This window comes from Panthera tigris, chromosome F3, assembly GCF_018350195.1.
Source record: "Panthera tigris isolate Pti1 chromosome F3, P.tigris_Pti1_mat1.1, whole genome shotgun sequence".
Classification (NCBI taxonomy): Eukaryota; Metazoa; Chordata; class Mammalia; order Carnivora; family Felidae; genus Panthera; species Panthera tigris.
This window is the reverse complement of record NC_056678.1, coordinates 18,304,393-18,325,992: the sequence shown is the minus strand read 5'-3', so window position 1 is coordinate 18,325,992 and position 21,600 is coordinate 18,304,393.

Genomic DNA, 21,600 nt, shown 5'->3' with positions numbered 1-21,600 from the left:
GTAAATGGGTGGGATGGTGTGGCAGGGGGGAGGGGGACTTGGGGGAGCCAATGTCCTCACTGTTGAAATGGGAATTTGCAAACAAGCAAGGGGAGTGCTCACTTCAGCAGCACATACACAAACAAACAAGGGGAGGAGGCCACAAAGATCCCTGTGGTAATGGACTGGAGTTGGAGAGAGTATGAACTTATGTTTAGCTTAATGAATAGTTACATATAAAAAAATTTATAGATACGTGTATATACACTGGTTAGCATATACACATATATTTCCTTCATCTGTCAGCTGAGCAATGACAACCCAGTATCAAAAAATACACCTAGCATCCAGATCTTGGATCTTAATACTCTTCTCTAATAAAAGGAACCAGAGTGCCTTGGAGAAACAGCTGAATCCAGAACTGGGGCAGGAAACATCCAACACAAAACTGGACCATCTTTCAGTGCCAGAAAGTAAGAAGTACTAAAAACAAACAAATAAAATCACAACGATAAGGGTATGTCAAAGGGACCCAGGAGCCAACTGAAAGAGCTCCCAGTGACCAAAGCTGGGACTATTTAAGCATAAACAACATAAAGTAGTACTGGGTTATAACTAAAAGTATTAAAAAAAAAATCCATGAGCCCGTATGGATATAAAAAAATGACTGAATAAATAAGTACATGGTAGAGAAGAGACAAATTTCCTCTATAGAAGAATTACAAATAATTTATGTAGATACTCTGTCTTCATAGAAGTAAAGCCTACCTCCCTGCTCCTTAAGTATGAGCTGCCTATGATGACTTCTTTCCAAAGACTGCAGTATGGAAAGAGGGGTGATGAGGGGAAGAAACTCAGCGTACAGAAATGACAAATAATCACCTCAGCCGGGTGATCCAGATGATCAGTCATGCTGCTAGAAAATATTTTTGATATAATGTAATGAAAAAAGGTAATTTATTTCTGTGACTTTGTTCCCCAAGATCCACAAGTTCAAACTAATCATAAGAAAAACATCAGACAAATGCCAAGTGAGGAACATTCTATATAATACCTAGCCAATACTCCTCAAAACTGTCACAGTGTTGGAAAGTCCAGGGGCACCTGGGTGGCTCAGTAAGTTGAGCATCTGACTTCGGCTCAGGTCATGATCTCCAGATTGCTGAGTTAAGCCCCACATCGGGGTCACTAATGTCAGCCCAGAACCCACTCCAGATCTTCTGTCTCCTCTCTCTGCGCTTGCCCCGCCTACACTCTCTCAAAAATAAAATATATTTTTTAATTTTTTTAACCTTTATTTATTTTTGAGACAGAGAGAGACAGAGCATGAACGGGGGAGGGTCAGAGAGAGGGAGACACAGAATCTGAAACAGGCTCCAGAGCCTGACGCGGGGCTCCAACTCACGGACTGCGAAATCACGACCTGAGCCGAAGTCGGACGCTTAACCAACTGAGCCACCCAGGCGCCCCAAAAATAAAATATGTTTTAAAAAATGGGAAGTCTGAGAAACCATCCAAGAAGAGCCTAGAGGGACATGATGCTTTATTACATGTAATGTACCATGGATAGGGTCCTGGAACAGCAGCATATTAGGTAAAAAGTAAGAAAATATGAATAAGCATGAACTTCAATTAATAACAATGTATCAAAGAAGCTGCCCTCCCCCCAAAAGGACCCACCCCCAGGATGTAGGATGTGGCCCAGCCCTCATATAGAATTTCATCTTACATTCTACCTGCCTGATATGTAGAGAACCCCGATCCTTAAAATTTAGGTTGTCCACTGAGAATACCCCAAATAATCCCCCCAATACTCCATGCGGTGGAGGCAAATGGAAATCCTCTCTGGAGGAATGTGACTCTGTCCTGGCCTAATGTTATTGCTACAATGTGTAGAGGCTGCTTTTAGGCAACAGGCTTGAGCAACAGAAACTGGATCAAGGCACAAAGACCCACAGCGACCACCTGGTTGAATACAGACATGCACATCAGGCGACCCACCTCAAAGTATCCATAGGCCCTAAGTGACCAATGGGCTACTTATAACCAGGTGCCGTTAACAAAAAATAGAAAATCCCACCCGACAGCACACCTCCTCACTTTCCCCCTTTACAAATTAGCCCCCACCCACTGCCTTGTTGGAGAAGGTCTATGTGGTCCTGCCCACAGCTCTTTTGCAATGTACTCAATAAACTTCTGGCGCCATTGTTCTGCCGCAGTTTTCCTATCACTTCCTGCCACCAGTTTGCACTCAATCCGGTCGGTCGCCTTACATCTGGGAGCCCCCAGGCCATTGGAGGAGACACACCACATTCTGGTGACCCAAATAACCACGTGCATAAACAAACAAGAAACCACGGGCAAGAACAAGCAGGAAAACAGACCAGAAAAGAGACACACAAAATTTCACTTGGACGCAAGTGACCCAGGGACGCCCCTGTCTTCCGGCCTCCCACCAGCCTCTAACCTCCTCTCCAGCCGCAGCCTCCGGAACCGTCTTCTCCGCGACCCTCTGCCCCGGCCAGCAGCCACAACATTTGAGCTTCACGCCCCGTCGCCGTGGGCCACGAGCTCCCGGGCTCACCCGAACGACTCCACGGCCCGCTCCCCGGCACCTGCGGGCCTCGCCCCCACCTGTCTCGGAGCTGCCGCTCGGCCAAGACCTGGTGGCTCCCGAGGACGTGGGTCCCACCGCCGCGGGACCCGAGCGGAGCCGAACCAGGCCCCCCGGACCTGCGGGTCCGGGGCCGCCACGCGGACGCCCGGCTCGGTGGCTTCCGGACGGCCACTTCCTGCACGAGGCCGCGCGGCTCATCGGAAGACGCCCGGCACGCGACTCACCTCCGCAGGCTGCGGGCTGCGCCGGCGCGTTCTCTTCCGAAGGCCCACCCTCCGGCCCCGCTAGGAGCCTCGGAGGGGCCCCGCTGGCCTCCCCCACGGAGCCCGGGCTTCTGCCTGAACCGCTCCGGGCGCCTGCAGCTGGCTCCCAATCGGTGGGCCAAATGGAAACAATAAGGCTTCTTGCAGCAAAGAGTAAAAACGTATACAACTTCTCCCTCTCTGGGTGCAGATTCACACGCTGCCACCCCCACCCCACCACAAGCACACTACTGGGGAGGGGGGCATTTCTTGTAACAAATTGTACAAATTTAACCAAAATGTTACACAAAGCAATTTTTAAAGAAATGACTGGAGCAAGGAGAGCAAAGGAGAGATCATAGACGAGTCAGAGAGCCAGGAAGAAGGCCCTTCAGGCTGTTGAAAGAACTTGGGCTTTAAGAGACGGAGAAGACACTAGTTTTCAAAAAGAAAGTGACATAACAAGATGTGCTTTTGCAGCAGATTTGAAATTCACACATGATGGTGACTTGCAAAAATAAAACTTTATTTTCTGTTAACACAGGCTCAAGGTCCTCACTTAGTGGATATACGGACACATTTTTAGTGGGAATGATGACCCCGGGGAAAATTTTAATTACTTCTTTATTAACACAACTTCTTTGAGAATAAATATGTAGTGTTTCTTTCCCCTCTTCCTTTTCTGCCCCTATCCCCTGGCAATAGGGGACAAAATTTCTGGGTGACTTATGTTGTATGGTATTAGAAATGTGTGGTCCAGGTGCCTTCCTTTGATACTTTGGCCTCCTGTTTCTGTGTAATTCTCTTTTCACACTGCATCCTTCAATATATGCTTGGCATCAACTGAAGCAAAATTGTTCAGACCTGGCAGTAGGTATTAGAAAGCACCATCTCGGGGCACCTGGGTGGCTCAGTCAGTTAAGCTTCCAGCTTCGGCTCAGGTTGCGATCTCACCGTATGAGTTTGAGCCTCCCCATCTGGCTCTATGCTGACAGCTCAAAGTCTGGAGCCTGCTTCCGATTCTGTGTCTCCCTCTCTCTCTGCCCTACCTCTGTTCATGCTCTGCCTATCTCTCTCAAAAATAAATAAACATTAAAAAAAAAAAAAAAAAAAAAAAGCAGTATCTCTGAGGGGCCTGGGTGGCTCAGTCAGTTAAGTGTGCAACTTTGGCTCTGTCCATGATCTCAAAGTTTGTGAGTTCGAGCCCGATGTCTGGCTCTGTGCTCACAGCTCAGAGCCTGGAGCCTGCTTCAGATTCTGTGTCTCCCTCTCTCTCTCTCTCTCTCTCTGCCCCTCCCCCGCTCATGCTCTGTCTCTCTCTCTCTCTCTCTCTCAAAAAAAAAAAAAAAAAAAAAAAAAAAAAACATTTAAAAAAGGAAAAAGAAAAGAAAGGAAAGCAGCATCTCTTACTCCTAACGTGGTGGTTAGAAGCTTGAATGATTGGACCAGATTTCAGGATTAAAATCCTAGTTCTGCCATTTACTAACTTAATCTCTCTGTGGGAAATTTCTTCTGTAAAATGCAGATGTTAAGAACACTTACCATACAGGGCTGTTTCACTGGTGAGGAGAGAATAAGTTAACATATGTGAAGAACTTAAAACAATACGTAGCAAATAGTAGTGCTATGTAAGGCCAGCTACTATTATTAATGGGCTTAGAATGCAACACTATATTTTTAATAATTTATTTTTAGATAATTTTAGGTATACAAAAAAGTTTTTAAAAAATGATAGAGAATTCTTGTGTTCCTTTCACTCAGTTCTCCCTAAAGTTAATACACATGACCACAATGCATTTGCCAAAACTGAAAGAGTAACATTGGTACATTATCATTAAATTAACCCCAAACTTTATTTTGATTTTGCCAGTTTTTTAAGAATGCCCTTGGGGTGCCTGGCTGGCTCAGCTGGTGGAGTTTGCAACTCTCGATCTTGGGGTAGAAGTTCAACCCCCACATTGGGTGTAGAGATTACTTAAAAATAAAATCTTTAGAAGAATAAAAAAATAAAATAAACGCCCTTTTTCTATTCCAGGATCCAGTCCAGGATTCCACATTGTGTTCAATCCATTGCATTTCTAAAATACCATGCAGAAACTTCTGCTTCGAGCCACGGCAGAGAGATTAATACCAAACTATCAAGTACAGCCCAAATAAGGACAAAATATTGTGTTCAGGCATGAACAACAGTCAGTTTCTGACCGAACATGGCAAAAATAGAAATATTTAAAGGGGGTCCCACAATCAGGTCACATGTTTGTCAGGAGATACTCTGGTGCAGTGGAAGAGGGAAGTGGAGGCCTGGTGGAACGACGCTCCTTTCAGCTGAGGAACAGACAAAAGTTAGAGACTTCTGAAGTGCCTCGAATTTGTGCAGCAGGGTACCTGAGAAGAGGGAGCCCAGATGTCAGCGTGGGACTCACTGCAGGACCAGGGCCGTGAGCACAGGACAAAACTGCTCAAGGCCTAGCAGGGGCGGCCTGCCGAGAGCTGAGAGCCAAATTATGATCCTACATTGAAGACCCAGCCCAGCATCTCAGAAGCATCCTCGGAACTTCAGGAAGTTCATGTCTTTTTTTTTTTTTTTTAATGTTTTAATTTATTTTTGGGAGAGAGAGACACAGAGGCAGAGAGAGAGAGAGGGAGACACAGAATCTGAAGCAGTCTCCAGGCTCTGAGCTGTCAGCACAGAGCCCAATGTGGGACTCGAACTCACAAGCTGTGAGATCATGACCTGAGCTGAAGTCAGACGCTCATCTGACTGAGCTACCCACATGCCCCAGGAAGTTCATGTCTTAAAGTAAGAATCATCATCCAGACTAAGGGGCACATCCTAGGACTAAGCTCAAAATTGAAGCCTGACAAGACCAAAAGGATCTACCAGTAGTTCAGATGATTGCAAAACAAAATTCAGTATTCCTTATGGAGGAAAAAGTAGCAACCCAGGCTCTCAACTACATAGCATTCACAATCTATATATTCCAATAGATACAAACATGTTTATAAATATGTAAGCACAAGGGAGGGGAGTTGTAGAAAACAGGAACCACTTTGTTACAAGGGTCATACATTTTCTTTAATGTTTATTTATTTTTGAGAGAGAGAGATAGAGAGTGGATAGGGGAGGGGCAGAGAGAGAGAGAGGGAGAGGGAGAATTCCAAGCAAGCTCCACACTGTCAGGGCAGAGGCTGATGTGGGGCTTGAACTCATGAACCTTGAGATCATGACCCAAGCCAAAGTCGGATGCTTAACCGACTGAGCTACCTAGGTGCCCCAGAGATGCTACTTTTGTTTGTTTGTTTGTTTGTTTGTTTGTTTGTTTGTTTGTTTTTGAGGGAGAGAGACCTGAACTAATACCAAGAGTCAGATGCTCAACTGACTGAGCCACCCAGGCATCCCAAGGGTCGTACATTTTACAAAAAGTATTACATAATATTAACTGTAAGTAGACTATGGTTGGGATTCATATTGCAATCCTGATGGCAACCCTAAAAAAAAATAACAAAGAAATATAGCTGAAAAGCCAACAGAATGATTACACTAGAATACTAAATTAATATTCTATTAACCCAAAAGAAGTCAGGAAAGGAAAAAGAGAAAAGCAAAATAATAGCATTGGCACATTGAAAGCAACTAACAAAAAGAATAGACCTAAATCCGACCATATCCATGATTTTATTAAATGTAAAACAAAAACATAAATAGGTCAAAAGGAAAATCATGAAAAAAGATACATCATATAAATGGGATGCAAAAGAAAGCTGACATGGTCATGTTAATATTAGACTTAATGGACTTAAGACAAGAAGAACTATCAGAAATAAAGGGAGGCATTTACAATGATGAATGAAGACATAGCAAACCTAAAATGTAAGTGGCTAATAACTGAGCTTAAAAATAGATGAAGCAAGGGGTGCCTGAGTGGCTCAGTCCATTAAGCGTCTGACTCTTGATCTTGGCTGGGGTCCTGAGCTCAGGGTCTTGATCTCAGGGTCGTGAGTTGGGCCCCACTTTGTCTCCACACTGGGTGTGAAATCTTCTCAAAAAAAAATAGATAATGCTAATCTGACCGAATGAAGAAGGCAAAATAGACAAATCTACAATCAGAAGTAGAAATATCAATTTCCTCTTTAATAACTAGATAAAATTCTAGAAGGATGTGGAAGATCTAAAAATAACTATTGAACGCTCTAACGTGATTCACCTTTATAGAACCATTTATCCACTAACAGCAGAATCACGTTTTTTTCCGCGTGCACACAGAGCATTAACCAAGAAAGACCTCATGTCAGGACAAAAAACATCTCAATATTTTTTAAGTTTGCAACTTTACAGAATACGTTCTCTAAACACAACCAAATTAAATCAGAAGTCAATGGTAATTAGGTATTTTTAAGTCTGAAATATTCCGGGGCATCTGGGTGGTTCAGTGGGGTAAGCGTCCAACTCTCGACTTCAGCTCATGACTTCATGAACGGTTCATGAGTTTGAGCCCTGCATTGGGCTCTGTGCTGACACCATGTGGAGCCTGCTTCTGATTCTGTGTCTCCCTCTCTTTCTGCCCTTCTCCTGCTTGCTCTCTGTTTCTCTCTCAAAATAAATAAAAATAAACTTAAAAAAAAAGTCTGTTAAAAGTCTCAAATATTTGCTGGTTGCAGGTTAAACAATAAACTTCTAAATCATTAATCAAAAAAGATATCAGAAAAATTAACACTTATTTGAAACTAGTAATAAACATATATTAAATATTTGGGATGGAGCTAAAGAGTACTTACAGGAAGTTTTTCAATCTATCTTTGTTTCAGAAGGTCATCAGAAAGATGTGACCACTGATTGACCCCTGTGCTGGACCTGGGCACTGGGAGGCTCCTCACTCCCTCCCCTGTCCTTGGAATGTGGCTTTCAGGCTCCCAGAGCCTGCTCCAAGGACAGAGCCTTGAGATGGTGATGTGCTGAAAACACCTGCATGGTACATGTGACTGAGCCCAGTCAGGACCTCTTCATACACTTTTAAGATTTAGAGGGGCACCTGGGTGGCTCAGTCGGTTAAGCGTCCGACTTTGGCTCAGGTCATGATCTCAAGGTTCGTGGATTTGACCCCGCATTGGGCTCTGTGCTGGCAGCTCAGAGCCTGGAGCCTGCTTCAGATTCTGTGTCTCCCTCTCTCTCTCTGCCCCTCTCCCCCCCCACCTCAAAAATAAATACATGTTAAAAGAAGAAGAAGAAGAAGAAGAAGAAGAAGAAGAAGAAGAAGAAGAAGAAGAAGAAGAAGAAGAAAAAGAAGAAGAAGAAGAAAGAAGAGAGATAGTTTATTACTTGTCCAGGCAAAGAAGACTGAAGCAGGCAAGTGCCTCCAAGGCTGCAAATCCTTCCAGGGTAAAAGGCTGAGGGATTTTATAGGAAAATACAGGACAGAAAAATAAGTGAAGGGGTGGGGGCTTCAAGAATGAGGAAGAGAAAAATTTGTTCAGTTTAAAGTCAAGCTTTGCTGAAGCAGTAGTGTGTCCATCTTAATTTCGATCCATTTTTACGTTTCTATAGCAGTTTCACTATCCCTACTAATTATACTGCAGGATATGTTTTATTTGAACCTACGTGGGGGCACAAGCAGTCATGATACCTCAGTGTAAATTACAAGAACCTCTAGAGAACTTCCAGGAGTTTGGAGGTCAGGAGATTACACAGGCATGGGGGAGCTTGGGTAATTCAGTCGGTTAAGCATCCGACTTCAGATTTCAGCTGGGGTCATGATTTCATTGCTCCTGGGATTGAGCCCCGCCTTGGGCTCTTTGCTAAGAGACTGCTTGGGATCCTCTCTCTCCCCCTCTCTCTCTCTCTGCCCTTCCCCTGCTTGTGCTTGCTCTCTCTCTTTCTCTCTCTGTCTCTCAAAATAAATAAACATTAGAAAAAGAACATTGGGGCACCTGGGGGGCTTAGTCGGTTAAGCATCTGGCTCTTGGTTTCAGCTCATATCATGATCTTGTGCTGTGTGGGTTCGAGCCCTGAGTCGTCTTCCATGCTGACAGTGCAAAACCTGATTGGGATTCTCTCTCTCTCTCTCTCTCTCTCTCTCTCTCTCTCTCTCTCCCCCCCTCTCTCTCTCTGCCCCTTCTCTGCTTGCGCTCTCTCAAAATAAATTTTAAAAATTAAAAAAAAAAAACGTAAAAAAAGAAAAGATTTGTACAGGTGTGTCTGTCAAACCTCAGGCTAGGATCTCTTCCTCCATGGCCATTTCAGCTTCTTATCTGTATTAAATTAGTCAAGACATACTTTTTGGTCAGAGAATAGGCATTATCCAGTGTTACTTGCGGCCAAACCCACTCTGCTAACACTTTGGTATTTCTCCAGGCTGACTCCTATCCTTTGTCTTCCTCCAGGAAGAGAACTCCCTCTAATCTGCCTATTCTAGTTAATCTTTTTCCTCTGACTTCTGCTTTTCATCAAAAACAAATTCTACTGTCTCAGGATAGCTAGACTGGCATCTATATCCTCTAAGGTTCTTTTCTGACTTGGGGGCCATTGTTTGATACACCATGTATGTTGTTTCCATTGTGTACTAATGGCTTGGGTATGGTTAGGATACATATTTTCTACCCAAAAATGTTGGGCACCCCATATAAGAGTTAAATGAGTGGTAGTCGAAACCATCTGTAATTTAGTTTGAGTATGCCATAAGGCCTCGCATAGCCTTCCTCCTCTCAGGGTGGGTCCCTTCCTTACAGGACCTCAGATCTACCACTTGATGCCCAATGCTTTAATTTCATCGGGAGCCTATTGTTTTCCCCTATTCTGATTAATAGCTTTCTGTCCTCCCAGACAAGAAGGTTGTGGGTGCGCATAACACACTGTGGCATGTTGGGCATGTTGCCGTTACATTTTTCCTTTATAACCAGAGACTTTTGCAAGCATTTGATCGTCAAGGTTTATAGCCACGCAGCAATCAGTGTGCTGGGAGCTACATACCAAATGACTTAAAGTCTCAGTAGGAAGCAATTCTTGGAAATCCCCTCCCACATGATGTCCTCTGTAGTAGATGTAGCCTGAAAATTACTAGTCAAAAGATGCTAGGGCATTATTAGAGTTCAATTTAGCCATTAACAGTTGATCCAATTTATCAACAGATTGTATGACCAGAATGCCTCCCACACTCAGGTTTGCAGACTCCCATCTGACCTGGTCAGGTTCCAACAGCGGGGGGAGCCTCAGGAAACCTAGCTTCAACTTCCTGGACATCTGGTATAATTGCGCTAAGAGATAATACTATTCTCTTGCCTTGAGCCTCTCTCTCAAAGTATTAATATAATGTCAAGTTTCTGTCATTTCATAACCCACTTATCTGTTTTTTATGCTCAACTATTATTTCTCCTTCTGTCCGTTTATCATTTAATTGTCATTCATTTGTACCCAAACTTTCCCGCCTTTAGAAAGGGCATGGATTTTGGCCACCATGCTGGTTCAGATTGATAGCAGCAACCCTAGCAGCAAGCACCTCTCCTTCAACTCGTTCAGGGATTGGCCAGATTATTTTAGGGAAGTCTAGTCCCCTCTCCACCCCTCAATACATGCGCACATACACTGTACTGAACCTTTCATATTGCTCCTCATGGAGGTATACTTTGGGTATGCACAAGGTCACCTGGAACTCTTCCTTTCTTTCCCTGACCACATTCAACTGTTAAACACTAATTGCCGGCCAGTTGCTCTATTTTTTTTTCAACTGTCTTTAGGCATAAATTGTTCTGCAAACCAATCCAATAAAATTGTGTCTTTTAAAATTTTTTTTCAACATTTATTCATTTTTGAGAGACAGAGAGAGACAGGGCATGAGCGGGGAAGGGGCAGAGAAAAAGGGAGACACAGAACCGGAGGCAAATTCCAGGTTCTGAGCTGCACAGAGCCCAATGAGGGGCTCAAACTCATAAACCATGAGATCATGACCTGAACCAAAATCAGATGCTTTAACTGACTGAGCCACCCAGGTCCCCTATCCTTTTTATTTTTTTTTAAGTTTGTTATTTCTATTTATTTATTTATTTATTTATTTATTTATTGAGAGACAGAGCACAAGCCAGGGAGGGGCAGAGAGAAGGAGGAGAGACAGAATCCCAAGCAGGTTACACATCATCAGCACAGAGCCCAATATGGGGCTTGAACTCACAAACTGTGAGATCATGACCTAAGCTGAGATCAAGAGTCAGACGCTTAACCTACTGAGCCACCCAGGTGCCCCAAAATGGTGTCTCCTTTAAAGGAATAGTTTCTGAAGTCAGTGTTTGATATATTTTCTGACTCAAAGAGAATTCCTCCCCGTTGTCCTATTCCTTGGATCTCTCTCACAAACTAGCCAGCCAACAGTCTAGTCTGTGTCTACATTAAATGCAGGAATCTCTTTCCAATTGCCTTTCACCACAACCTCTGTGGTTCAGGTCCTTAGGCTTGAACTTCTGCAAGCTGTAAGAATGAAGTCCGTTCGGAAGTACCTGGGTGACTCGGTTGGTTAAGCGCCGACTCTTGGTTTGGCTCAGGTATGATCTAATGGGTTCGTGGGTTTGAGCCCCACATTGGGCTCTGCACTGACAGCATGGAGCCTGCTTGGGAGTCTCTCTTTCCCTCTCTCTCTCTCTCTGCCCCTCTCCTGCTGACTCTCTTTGTCTCTCTCTCTAAATAAATAAATAAATAAAAACTTAAAAAAAAAAAAAAAAGAACAAAGTCAGTTCTTTTGGAAACTGGGAGCTTCCATATCCTCCCGATGATGAGATTAGGAATAAACTTCTATGGACTACTTCTCTCTCTAAGCAAAATTTCTGAGCCCGAGATCTTGAGCTGGGGTTAGGAACAGTGCTTGCTTCTCTGAGACTTCCACCTCTGCTGCAGACGCTGAGTGTTCAGCGAAGTGGGGGAAGGCAGCAGCCTGAGATCCCCTGGGCTTGTCTCTCCTGGCAAGAAACCATGGCTCCCAAGCTGTGGCAAGGACTACTGGGCCCCAGGCTTAACCAGCATGCTGTGACCAAGGCCCTGACCTGCACCAAACTCACGCCATAGCCCCTGCTTCCCAAGTTAGCAGTGATTTAAGTCACTGCTGTACCACTGACACCCACACACGTTCCCTTGATATTAATAGAACATCTCCGTTCATTCTCTTTCTGCCTACTGCCATCAGGATGTCCACATTTAAAAATTATTCCCTCCTAACAACCAAAAATTCTTCAGTTAACTTCATGTAAATTGGGAAAAGTTAGCCTTCCTGCCCTTTTCCTTTGGAAAGTATGAAATAATCATGTCTTTGCTGACATGCAAGTCTTTTTCCTACCAGAATGAGGGATCACCTTTCCTCCAGGCTCTTTTATACTTATCCATTCCTAAGAGATAGGACTTTTTAAGATTTATTGTAATAAAAACAACTTAGCAATTTGAAGAGTAGCATAATAAGCCACCCCAAAATATGCCTCTTTGGCAGAAGGATTATTTTGAACTGATTATTTTTAAGAAACTATAGACCCTGCAGAAGCTCTGAAAACCGAAATTACCCGTTTGTAAGAGAAATCTACATTTGTAAAGTAAATTTACATTAGAAAGGGGGCCTGTTTACAGGAAGAGAGCTATTACCTTCCTGGCCAGGCAACCTTTGTTTACCAAACATTTTTTCTCAACTTCTGTGAATTGCCTTTCCATTTTTTTGAAACCCCAAGCCCCTAAGCCTCTCTTTAGCTCATGGTGGTCTATAAGCCTCAATCTTCTAGGCTTGGAGTCTTATATTTTTGAGGGGCTCCCATTAAGTAACTAAAACATCTTTAAAAAAAAAATTGGTGTGTGTGTGTGGGGGGGGGCACTTGGGTGGCTCAGTCAGTTAAGCGGCTGACTTCGGCTCAGGTCATGATCTCACGGTTAATGAGTTCGAGTCCTGGGTAGGGCTGTCTGGTATCAGCGTGGAGCCTGCTTCGGGTTCTCTGTCTCCCTCTCGCTGTGTCCCTCCCTCCCTCGTCCTCTCTCTCAAAAATAAAATAAACATTAAAAAAAATTTTTTTTTCTGTTAATCTGTCTCCTTACCTCAGGCCCCTAAACTTTAGCCCATCCTCAACCTGAGCAGTATACATTCCCCTGAGAATACACGGGCATCAGGGTAAAATAAAATATTCTCTCATCTACTACTTGGATATGCCACCGTTAACCTTAAACTGCAGGTTACTTCACCAGCCAAAGATGGGGTTATGGGGAATAAAAGAATGAAATCTGAGACAAACAAGCTACAGCAAAATCTTACCCAAGTCTGGGGAATAAAAGAGAGGCAGGCTTTTTTTGTTGTTGTTGTTAATTAGGTTTTTTTCTTATGTAAGTAATTTTCACACCCCACATGGGGCTCAAACTCAGGATCCCTAGCTCAAGAGTCGCATACTCTTCAGATTGAGCCAGCTAGGCACCCGGAGAGGCACCCTTCTGCAAGGAGAAAAGGGGTAAGTTGGAAAGGCTGTTATAAACTCAACCCCCATTGGAGTAAACTGGAAGTTCAATGTGTGGTGGCTCCTCATTGGCTGAACTGTTACGGGGAAGAGGGGATTGGGGAGGAAAGCTTCTCTTCCTCCGGCTGGAATGGTACAGTAGTATCCACATGCAAGGTGAAATCTATGTAAGGTCAAGTCCTAAAGTCAAGTCCATCTCTTCCTATTGGGGCTGCGATTAACTACTATTGGTGTGGTTGAAACCTCCTAATGCCACTTTAGTGAGGTTTGCAATAATTACGTTTCACACCACCCATTCACCCCACTTCCCCACGCCTAGTTCTTTTTAGCTTTGTTTACTCTTCCCTTTTGCTTAAGTCTTGCGTGTTGCTTTCACACCTTGTGGTCAAAGCCTTCTTCCTGTTGCTATAATCGCCCTCCCCCACTTGCAATAACCCTTTCCCCTCTCTTGCAATAATGCTTTTGAATACCGTCTCTTCTTCATTAAATCCAGATTTGATTTTTATTCCAGTCTTATGAGTAATTTCTCTTGGTATTGCCTACCTTGTGACATCCTGAACATACGGGTTTTATGTTTTATGGTTTACCTTGAGTTAATGTTCAGGATAGAGTGATACGACAGTACGTGGAGCAGACTGTGGTGTCCCAGCTAAAGTCATCATAGAACAGCTGGCTCCCAGCCAATTCAGCAGGAGCATGAGGCAGTCCAATTGAGACATGAAGAGCTAACTGCCCAGTGGAGCTCAGAGGAAACCGCTAACCTGTAGAGCGAAGAACTCAGTAAGTGATATTTTTTAAGCCTCTAAGTTTATGGGCATTTGATAAGTAGCCATAGATTAATGATACAGTGAACACGTGAAGGAAAGAATGTGCAAATGAACAATGTCACTCTGGAGATTTTGTTCCTTCCTGAGTAGGAGGAAGGCAAACCAGGACTTCCGAAGTAGATTGCTACTGGGGCTTCCGATCTGAGATGATAAATAGTATATGAGCTGATGAGGATAAAAATACGTTTTTGAGTGTATTTTTGAAACTTTAGTTGCTATGGGGGTGTTTGGAAGTGTATAAAATTTATCACCCACCAAAAATATGGAGTCGTGATACTAAGAGGGTATTAGTGAGTTCTGTGTGAGTCATACATTCACCTTGGACTAGAAAATATCTTCATGATGTTGTGAAAAGTCAGAATCACAGGGGAAGTTGGATTAGTCTTTAAGGCATCTTTAAAATATGACAGCATCTTAATTCAGTATCCGTTTAGCAAAAATATATGTACCTTGCCCTTTATATACTAGGCACTTTGCCAGATGCTAGGAATAGATCAGAATAGTCATTACAATTAAGAACCTGACAATCTTGTTGAAAGATATTGATAACTACAATGCCAAGAGCAATGACAGCAGTAAGGGATTTACTGCCTGTGTAACTAAATACTTGGGGTTGGTGCTAATATCAGATATGGCTGGATTCAGGGCTGAAATGATGAGGTCAGAATTTCATCTCTCCACGTGTTAATACTGCTTTCCTCTGTGTCGGACTCATTCTTGGTTTCCACGTGGTAACAAGATGGTACCATTATGGTGGCAACAATTTCAGTCCCTATGACCTAGTTAGCTTCATATCCAATAAAAAACCAAACCAAAACAAAAAAACCCTCTCCTTTCTAGATGTCCCAGCAAAAGCTCCCCTTTCTTGAATAATTTGTCCATTCCTAAACCAATCATTCTGGTTGGAGGTGTGGGTAAGGCCCTAAGAATGTGATTCACTGATTGGTTTAAGTCTGGATAATATGTTAAATTTGGAGTTTTGGGGTTTGGTTCTTTCCAGAACCACGTGGACTGAAAATGAGAACTGAGAAAGGGCACAGCTCTCCATGTGTCACCAGAGGTAAGGTAAATAGATGGTGGTATTCAAAATGCAATCACTGGGGCGCCTGGGGAGCTCAGGCCATTAAGCATCTAACTCTTGATTTCAGCTCAGGTCATGATCCCACCATTTGTGAGTTCGAGCCCCCAGTCCCTCATTGGACTCTGCCTTTACAGCACAGAGCCTGCTTGGGATTCTCTCTCTACCTCTCTCTGTGCCACTCCTGGGCGCGCACACACACACACACACACACACACACACACACACTCTGTCTCTCTCTGTCTCTCTCTTGAAATAAACATCAAATTTTTTTTTTAAAAACCACAATTATTATAGATTACAGAGGGCCTATGTTTTGTCATTCTTATTTACTGCAAAAATTTACCCACAGTTTATGATTTACCTTTTTATGTTGACCTTTTTCTTTCTCTTTCTTTCATTCTTTTTTTTTTTTTTTTTGACAAGTGGGAGTTGCATTTTTATTGTTCTTATTGTTAAATAATATGTCTATTTTTTTGTTCTCAGTGATTAGTTCTGGACCTTTAGCCAAACTCTTAATAATTCTCACCACACTATTGATTATGCTTTCTTTCCTCATGGGGAAAAAAATGGAAACAACCTGTGAGTTGAAAGGAAAGAAAAGTGCTTCTCTATCCTCAAGGTCTTCCAGCTAGATGAAAAACTGTTAAATTTACATGAGACAGATTAACAGGGAAAAAAAAAAAAGTTTTATTATGTGCACACAGAGGCCACATAATGAAATGGAGACCCAAAGAAATTACCAAGGCAGCAGTTTTTATACTTCTCAGCCAAAGAAACAATAAATCTGTGAGGAATTGACAGGATTAAAAAAACTTAATTTGGGGAGTTTCAGTTAAGGAATTCTAAACAGAATTTGGGCTGGGGTAGTAAATTAGTAAAAAGTAAGAAAAGTTGGGGCACCTGTCAGGCATGTGACTCTTGATCTCAGGGTTGTAAGTTCAAGCCCCCACATTAGGTATAGAGATTACTTTAAAATAAAATCTTTAAATAAAACTTCTAAAAACAAAGTAACAAGAGTTATTTATACAACCTTCTGAGCTCTAAATTTCTCATCTCTGGTGAGAAGGATGTCTCTTTACCTCCTGGTACAGGGAGGGTAACTTTCACATGGGAAATTCATTTCCTGCCTTCAGAAGGATGAAGGGTCTGAGTGTCCTTTTTGTATAAGTTATCTCTTAAGTGACTTTTATTTAAAATGATCAATATGCCAAAGTGGCATATGTTAGGGTAGTTTTCCCTTGATCTGTACAGAGTCTTAATGTTATTCTCAAGAAAGTCTCATCAAGTACACCATTAAAACAAGAACATGTAATCTCGCATAGTTTCTGTGAATAAAATCTGTTACAATTATAACACCTACTGTTAAAAATGGTTCCTGGCTACCTGTATTAGTTTGCGAGTGCTACTATAACAAAATACTATAGACTAGGTGGCTTAAATTTTGTCTTCATGTTTATTTTTGAGAGAGAGAGAGAGAGAGGGAGAGAGAGACAGACAGACAGAGTGCAAGCAGGAGAGAGGCAGGGAGGGACACAGGCTCCAGGCTCTGAGCTGTGAGCACAGACCCGGATGCAGGACTTGAACTCTCAAGCCATGAAATCATGACCTGAGCCAAAGTTGGACGCTTAACCAACCAAGCCACCCAGGCGCCCCCCAGACTAGGTGGCTTAAACAACAGGTATTTATTTTCGCATGGTTCTAGGAGTTGGAAGTCTGAGATCAGGTTGTTGACTGGATTGGTTTCTCCTCAGGTCTACCTTCTTGGCTTCCAGATGGTCACCTTCTTGCTGTGTCCTCACATGCTCCTTCCTCTGTACATGCTCCTGGCATCTCTCTGTTGTCCACATTTCTCTACTTACAAGTGCACTGGTCAGATTGAATTACAGCTTATGTTAAAGGCCTTAATTTGAACTTAGTCACCTCTATAAAGACCCTATCTCCAAATGTAGTTGCATTCTGAAGGATTAGGGGTTAGGACTTCAACATATGAATGGTAGGGGGTACAAGTTAGCCCATAACACACCTTTCTAACTTTATATCTCCCCCCCACCGACATACTCTTTTAGCACACTGGTTTTTTTTGAGTTTCGACTATTAAGCGTTCCCCCTACAAAGGGCCTTTGCACACGCTGTGATAATTTCTGCCTAGAATGATCTTCCCTGGCTGTTCCCTGGCCCACTTCCTTTTTTCATTCAGGTCTCTGATCAAATATTAGTTTCATTAGAGATGGTTTTGACCAATTTAATCAAAACATCATTTCCATCAGTCAACTGTGTTTCACAGAATTTATCTACTGACTTAATATATTTATTAGCACATAAAGCTTATGCAGGAAGGAAGCTTGTGTAACTACCATGTCTCCAGAACTTGATACAGTGGTTGATACACAGCAAGTATCTAATAAATGTTTGTTGAATGAATAAATGTTATTCCTGAAGAACAGAGAAAGACTGACACACTGAATCTTCTACAGATTAGTAATTAAGTTATGATTGGATATCATCTGCTAATCTTACGTCTCTTAGGAACCAAAAGTTATTATTATTATTTTAATTTTACTTCCATTTATTAAGTAATCTCAATCCCCAACTGAGCTCGAACTCACAACCCCAAGATCAAAAGTCACATGCCCTACTGAGTGAGCCATCCAGGCACCCCTGGAACCAAAAATTATTTAAAAAACAAAAAAGTGGAACTATTTGGTAGGAAACGTATAATAATAGAATAACAGATGAATGAAAATTAGTGAAAGAATTAGATGGAGGAGCTCTACTTGAAAGTAAAAAATGAAGGAGAATATAAATATATAGATAATACTATAAATATATAAATTGTAGATATATATAACATGTAAACTATATATGTATATGTATATAGATAAGAGGTAGAGTGAAGAAAAATAAAAGTGCCAAAACCAATTAATTGAAATCGAGAAGGAAAGAAAAAGAAGGAACTATAAGGTGAAATAATATAATGAACTGTGATGATTAATTTCCCAGAATTAAAAAAACAAAACATTACTCAGTTTGAAGAGGCCCTTAGAGTGGCAAACAAAAGAGACAAGAATAAAGGACATGATCTCAGGTTTTAATACTAGAAGAGAGTGAGGGCTGGAGGTGGGGAATGACACAGATATCAGAGTCTTACTCCAAAACCTGCAACCCTCTTCACTATAACCTAAATGTTCTAGTATACTTATTCCATAACGTTTTGGAAAAGATTATGTCAGGCTCAATATGAACGCTCAGAAATACTACCTATTACTTGATAATTATTATTTTATATATATATAATTTTTTAAGTTTATTTATTTTGAGAGAGAGAGCGTGCACGAACACACACACACACACACACACACACACACACACGTGGGGGAGGGACAGAGAGAGATAGACTCCCAAGCAGGTTCTGCACTGTCAGTTTGCACATCCTCAAACTCAGGAACCATGAGATCATGACCTGAACGGATGTCAGCTGCTTAACTGACTGAGCCACTGAGGTGCCCCTTATTCTTTTATATTTAAAACTTTATTTGGAATATATATTTTTTTGCATGGCACAAACCGGGGGTTTAATTTACAATTTTTCTAAATGAACAATGTTTCCAGCATTATTTATTGAATAATGATAGCACTGCCTCTTTGTGTAATATTTGTATGTCTTGTTATTTTTTTAATTAATTAATTAATTTATTGTTTAAGTTACATCCAAGTTAGTTAGCATATGGTCCAACAATGATTTCAGGAGTAGATTCCTTAGAGCTCCTTACCCATTTAGCCTATCCAATCCCCCCCAACCCCTCCAGCAGCCCTCTGTTGGTTCTCCATATTTTATGTCTTGTTATTTTTATTTTTTCAGCACTTGCTAGAATTGAAGACCGTGATGAAATTCTGGTGAATTAGCCAGAGTAATTTGCTCTAGTTGCAATGTCTCTTCCTGGTTCAGTGCAGACTTTGGGAGTGATTCCAATCTTGCTCCTTTGGGTGGTTCTTACCCAATCTCAGGCATTTTCCTCACGTACAGGCATGAATCGGTATTCAGTTGAAGACTTAAAGAAGATATTCTTTCTTTATTTTTTTAAGAGATTTTTAAATTTATTTTTATTTTAGAGAGAGAGCATGTAAGAGGGGAAGAGGGGCCGAGGAGGGAGAGAAAGAGAGAGAGAGAGAGAGAGAGAGAGAGAGAGAGAGAGAGAATATCCCAAGCAGGCTCCACACTCAGCCTGAAGTCTGATGCAGGGCTCCATCCCATGACCCTAGGATCATGACCTGAGTGGAAATCAAGAGTTGGCCGCTAAATGGACTGAGCCACCCTAAGATACTTTTTAGATCTTTTCATATAGTTTTTTCCTTTCTGCAGCACTGCCCTGAAAACTCTAGCCACTGGATTCTCAGCCACTCCAACTCCCACTTACGTTTCCTCAACTGAGAACCACCCTCTGGTGCTGCCTGGGGGTGTAGAGTGGACTGGAGATGTTCTTCAGGCAGTAAGCTGGGATAATTTTAGGGTTCACCTCATTTATTTCCCGTTTCTTGGGGACCACTGCTCTACGCTACTCAATATCCGATGTCTAAAATCATTGTTTTAGGGGCACCTGGGTGGCTCAGTTGGGTGAGTGTCTGACTTCAGCTCAGGTCATGATTTGATGGTTCGTGAGTTTGAGCCCTGCATTGGGCTCTCTGCTGTCAGCGTGGAGCCTACTTCAGACCCTCTGTTCCCTCCCTCTCTGCACCTCCCCCACTCATGTTCCCTCGCTCTCAAAAATAATAAAATAAACATTAAAAAAAATGAAAGCAGGGGCGCCTGGGTGGCTCAGTTGGTTAAGCGTCTGACTTCAGCTCAGGTCATGATCTCGGTCCGTGGGTTTGAGCCCCACGTCGGGTTCTGTGCTGACAGCTCAGAGCCTGGAGACTGTTTCAGATTCTGTGTCTCCCTCTTTCTCTGACCTTTCCCTGTTCATGCTCGCGCTCTCTCTGTCTCAAAAATAAATAAACGTTAAAAAATTTTTAAAAATAAAAATAAAAAAATAAAAAAATGAAAGCGTTGTCTCACACAGTGAGCCTAGTTTTTTAGGGGTTTCTTGTGAGAGGGTAAATTTAGTCCATGTTACTCCATATTGGTCAGAGGTGGAAGTCCCTTGGATTCTTTTTTTTTTTTTTTAAGTTTATCTATTTATTTTGAGAGAGAGAGAGCACACATACAGGGGAGAAGCAAAGAGAGAGGGAGAGAGAGAGAATCCCAAGCAGACTCTGTGCTGTCAGTGCAGAGCCTAGCCTGGGGCTGTATCCATGACCTGAGCCGAAATCAAGAGTCAGACACCTAACCAACTAAGACACCCAAGCGCCCCAATTGGAGTTCATTCTTTTTTTAAGTTTTTTACATTTATTTATTTTCGAGAGAGAGAGAGAGAGAGAGAGAGAGCGCGAGAGCACAAGTGGGGAGGGGCAGAGAGAGAAAGAGACAGAGAATCCAAAGCAGTCTCCAGGCTCTGAGCTGTCAGCACAGAGCCCGACGCGGGGCTCAAACTCACAAACTGTGAGATCATGACCTGAGCTGAAGGTGGACGCCTAAACGACTGAGCCACCCAGGCGCCCCTGGAGTTCATTCTTAAGCCAACTTTTTTGGGGAATGTGTAGGGTGGTAGGTTGTGTTCCCTAGAAGCAGAGCCTGAGATGGGAATTCTTATGAAAATGATTTAATGAGGATTTTCTCTCAGGAGAAGGGGAGGGAGGGAAGCAGGATAGGGTAGGGGAAGAAAACAAGGTGAGAATGAGGTTTCATCTGGCAACTCATTTCAGTCTAGTTTTCTGGGGAGCCAAGGAGCACCATGTACACTGCAGGGTTGGTCCCTGGAGGCTGGAGTTTTGTTCAGCTTGTGTCAGTGGATTGGCCATTGGCTCCCGGTGTGGAAGATGGGTGGAAGGATAGAAGCCAGTTAGGAAGGTGGCTCCCAGCTGCAGCAGGGCACCCTCCAGAAAACAAGGCTGTGTTGTGAGCCATTCACAGCCAATACTCAACAGCCAGGTGACCCGGCCAGGTAAAAGGAATTGGGTTGGGCACCATCTGTATCCACTACAGGTAGTAAGCATTTCAAGCACTTTTATGTCTGAAAATATCTTTGTTTTGCCCTCACACTTGACTCATACTTTGGTTTTAGAATTTTAGGCTTAAAATAGTTTTCCCTCAGAACTTGGTAGGCATTTTTTTCTAATAGCATCTAGTGTTGCTTACAACACATCTGTCTTAGCCGGCTTGGGCTACCACAACTCATTGCCACAGACTGAGTGGCTTAAACAACATTTACTTCTCTGAGCTCTGAAGGCTGGGAAGTCCAAGATCAAGGTACTTGTAGATTTAGTATCTGGTGAAAGCCCACTTCATGGTTTGTAGATGGC